The sequence below is a fragment of the Centruroides vittatus genome, unplaced genomic scaffold (genome assembly GCF_030686945.1).
Source record: "Centruroides vittatus isolate TY-2023 unplaced genomic scaffold, ASM3068694v2 contig_2654, whole genome shotgun sequence".
Classification (NCBI taxonomy): Eukaryota; Metazoa; Arthropoda; class Arachnida; order Scorpiones; family Buthidae; genus Centruroides; species Centruroides vittatus.
Genome location: NW_027121691.1, coordinates 1 through 4,587, shown reverse-complemented (window position 1 = coordinate 4,587; position 4,587 = coordinate 1). Strand labels below are relative to the sequence as shown.

The 4,587-nt window shown below is 36.7% G+C and overlaps 2 non-coding genes across 2 annotated transcripts; both read left to right on the top strand.

The window, feature by feature from the left end:
- The first annotated feature begins 50 nt into the window (after nucleotides 1-50).
- Nucleotides 51-122, top strand: TRNAH-GUG (transfer RNA histidin (anticodon GUG)). The gene has a single exon. It is a non-coding gene; the product is annotated as a tRNA-His (tRNA).
- Nucleotides 123-1,700: 1,578 nt separating this feature from the next.
- On the top strand, nucleotides 1,701-1,777 carry TRNAH-GUG (transfer RNA histidin (anticodon GUG)). Its single transcript is given in 2 exon segments — nucleotides 1,701-1,737; nucleotides 1,743-1,777. It is a non-coding gene; the product is annotated as a tRNA-His (tRNA).
- The last annotated feature ends 2,810 nt before the right edge of the window (nucleotides 1,778-4,587 follow it).

The following is a 4,587-nucleotide window of genomic DNA, read 5'->3' as shown; positions in this document are numbered from 1 at the left end:
ACTTCAGGTATTTATAGGGAATAAGAAGGGTCTGGAGACGTGTCGGAGTTGCCGTGATCGTCTAGTGGTTAGGACATTGCGTTGTGGCCGCAATAACCCAGGTTCGAATCCTGGTCACGGCACTTTTTTTTTTGCAATTAATAACGGCGAATTCTTTAAAGTCCTTTTTAAATGCGGTTTGTATACGTAATTTTACATTTGAGTTTTTATTTATATCGTTTAATAATAGTTTTTAAACGTTTTTAAGCTACATTTTTGTTTCAATTTCCAAATAAAAAAGATTTTAGTCGAGTATTTTTTTCAACGACAATAAAAATGTTAATGAAAACATCGATGTTTCAAAAATTCTCATTATAGGAAATCCTCATTAATTCGAAATTCGAGGGACGAAATCATTGCGACTTCGAATTATCCGAAATTTATATATTTCTATGCAATATTCCAATTGCCACCTAACCCATTCATTTTTTAAGCGAATGGTGTACGGGACACTACTTTCATAAATTAATAATAATAAATAAACTGCGGGTAAACAGCGCGTGTCCCACGAGAACCTCGCAGGTTGCTAAATGGGTTTTATAAAAAGTCGAGCAGAATTTTTCGAAATGTGGCCCAAATTATATTTAAAGGGCATAAAAAGTAGTAGGTTGGCCAAAGATAGTAAGTAGCCTACAAATATCTCGATCCGCTACTTGTCGAGATTGTAGCCCAATCTCGTAATCCCGAAACTCAACTACATTTTATGAGATAAGAAAAAAAGGGATAGTCCACGTGTAAGGTGTATGAAGGCAAAGCCATATTAACCAGATTAGAGTTATTCTCGGTCTATTGTTCTCTTACAGCATGGAGGCGCTTCGATCTAAACGAACAAGATGACGTACGCCTATCACAATTTAAACAGAATTTTCGCTTTGAATTTCAAAATAGCCCTATTGGAGCTAAACTAATTGCTTAATACGTAAATTTTTATATCTCCGGCCGGGACAAAAGTACAGTTATGAATTAATGGGATTTCGAACTATCTGAGTTCGAATTAACGAGGATTTCCTGTATTACAAAACTGCTTCCTCTTCTCCGTGGATCCGATTAGGTCAGAATGATTGAGTATTGTCTTCGTGATTTTAGAAACGGAAAATTTTATCTTAGAATTCGTTTGCACGTTTTCAACGTTGCAAAAACCGATATTCGGATAATTTATAAACAGAATCATTTTAAGAAGCCCGCCTTTTAAGAATTCAAAGCGTTAATTTCAAATTATTAGTAATACTCGTAATAACATTCCGCAGATTAATAGCGGAATAATGTACCGAAATGATCAATCTCCCCACATAACAAAATATAGGCTGTGTGCGATAACAATTATATTAGATTCAATTTACAAAATGACAGAATTTGATTTTAACCAGTGTCACCAGCAATAAAAAGCACGCGTGCCATATTTATTATTAAACATTCGTTGGATACAATTAAAATTGAATTAAATCGGCAATGAAGGAAGAATGTTTGAGAATACAGAGAACATTAAATGCATTGTTATAGAATTATTGGCGGTAAATTTAAACGTGCTTAAATGATATTTCCAGTTTGATTACTCTTTACATCGAACTTACACTTTTATAGTTTTTTGGCTCTAGCCGTTACACTCGAGTGACTTCAGATATTTATAGGGAATAAGAAGGGTCTAGAGACGTATCGGAGTTGTCGTGATCGTCTAGTGGTTAGGACATTGCGTTGTGGCTGCGCCGCAATAACCCAGGTTCGAATCCTGGTCACGGCACTTTTTTTTCTTTTCTAAATTAATAATAGTAATTTATTAATTTAAATGGTGTTTTATACATATATATATATATACATATTGTACATCCAATTCTTTTTTTACACGGACACAAACTATACATTCCTAAAAAGTCCTTGTAATAAAATACTGTCGGTATGGATAATGGAAGATTGACCTTAAAAACCAGTAGAAATAATAAGATAAAAAGTTAATCTAAGGAAAGTGATAAAATGAATAGTGTTGTACTTTGTTTAATCATAAAGACGCGTATATTTATAGTATAATAGCTTGTTACACCCGGGTTTCTAAAAATACCAGTCGCCGTTGTTGTTACAACCGTCGTTATTAATCGTAAATTTCAAAACTGTCTAAAAATTAATTTTAAGAACATTTTCACAATGCCTTTAGACTACGCGGGAAGTATCTCCTCGTAAATAGCGACGTTTATAGAAAAACTCGCAAAGAATGCCCAGTGTTGTTGCCCAGAAACTCGGGGAGGAGGTTGAGTCGACTTCGTTATACGAGTGTTTCCCGCAGGGTGACAGAGAGTAACTATGCAAAATTTGTTCCGATCGCTCAAAAGGTTTGGGAGTTTGAGGATAGGGGAAGAAATCAGAGAAGGAGAGAAGATTCCCAGTTTTATGGTAGTCCATCCTTCACGTAGGTACCCTATAAGAAGGATAAAAAGAGAAGTAAATCTGCGGGAATTTGATTCAGATCGGTCAATGAGGTTTGGGAGTTTGTAGGGAAGATGAAATCAGCAGGAAGAAGTGAGAGTCCGGGTTATAAGGTAGCTTACGTATATCAGAAATTAATACGCTTTCCAATGATCCTTTGGCGTGTATTTCGCGACAATTGCGACTTCTTTTTTAGTCATTTTATCGTCCACAAGGCTCATTCGGATAAGATTTAAGATGCGAAAGACACTATTGAGACCTTAACAGAACTGAGAGCATGCCCATAGGAGCAAAAAGTTCAAAAGAACCATATATTTATATTTACCCTTCGCTAGATCTTGTTTCCCGAAATTAGCCTACTTCCAGGCTCTATAGGTAGTCACGCTGTGCACTCCGCTATAGCATGTTTAATACGTATCCCAGTACGATGGTCAGACATTCTAACGATATTTATCAGTAAAAAGAAAAGTCCGACACGCGACCCTTCGCGAGATATTCGCCTCCAAATATGGAACTCCAACGGAGACAGTTCCGGTCGCCATCTTGCCTGCGGACGTCGCGTTTGCAAGCAAGTTATGTTTGAGGCAGGACGACCAGTGCGTTAAACATAAATAATAAATGCATTAACTTCTACTGACAAAAGTTTTACGTTAAACCAGTACGACTACCTATTCTCCATGCTCGGCGCCGGTCAAGGCAGCGATTGCGATATTCGCTTTCGCTCGCATTTCAGCGGCCGCGTGGAGGAGTGCCCCACCCTAAAATTCTATAATATCAAGTTTAAAAATAAGATATAGGTAAGATAATAAGTTTAAAAAACCAACCAGGTGGCGACGGGGATTAACCTTGAACGGAACAATCAAATACCGCGGTAAAAACATTTACCTTTTTAAATATAAATATAGTATATAGCCTACGTCCATCTGAAAGGAATAAGCTTTCAAATGTCGAAAAAAATTTAAAATTCAGTTCGGTAGATTCCGAGATTACCGCTAGCAAACAAACAAACAAAACACACTCGCTTTATATATGTTACAGTCAAAACCCGTTTTTAGTTAGAACGCGTTTTAACTAGTTGAAACTAGTTTATACTGGATGTCATTGTTAAAACTAGTTTTAACTCCAATTCATTTTTTGACTAGCAGTAAATTCTAGTTTTAACTACACAAAACGGGTTTTAACAAAGACATCCAGTATCAACTAGTTTCAACTAGTTAAAACGCGTTCTAACTAAAAACGGGTTTTGACTGTAACATATATGAGTATAGATAGAGATAATTAGAATTAGTCTGGTTTATTCGGTTACGGCAACGCGAAAAGTGAGCGATCTGCCGAGAGCGATGCCTCCCGGAAGGACTTTTATGGAAAACTGGTCCCTATTTAGGTATTACTAACGTGAAAAAATCCGAAAAACTGCGCGTGGCCAGCCCGTTGGCCAGGTGTGAACCCAACGACCAACTACCATCGCTACCAGTGGTTTTATCCATTCTTTCTACATTTTGGATTATAGTGGTTGTGAGAGCGCTCATGACAAAGCCACATTAGTGGAGAAATAGCATCAGTGCAGCAGCTAAAACCACGGAAGAGCTGTGCCTGGTGAAAATTCACTTGCAGACCATTCGTTAAAGAAAACGAACAATTATTTATTGTGACATCATCACAATGCCGGGTTGCAATTTTTAAGAATATTTTAGATTTATTTCGTTTGAAATATATGCTCTCAACCTCAAATCAGTAGTGACTTGTCCCTGTATATCATACTTTCCCTTTAATAGTGTCGTGTCGGTCATCTATCTGACACTTTTTTGGGGGGGATATTTGAATTGAAATAACGTGACTTTCGATTTGCTTCGGAACTTCCTATGTAGTTAGTTAATCGGGGATTCCTGCCTCAGATTTCCATATGTGGTTTGATCTTTCGTCTACCTAACTCCGTTCTCGAGATTAAGAAAAGACAGTGGGAATTTATAGGTGTACAATTTTCTGAAATTGCAGCCCAAAATAAATTATTTGATATATTAATACCACAAGAAGATGCTAAAATGTTAAAATGTGATTAATTCGATATCTGTAGTATTCTGCGAACGTCACGTTAAACTACTTTTCGTATTATTTCATTGTTACACTCGAGTG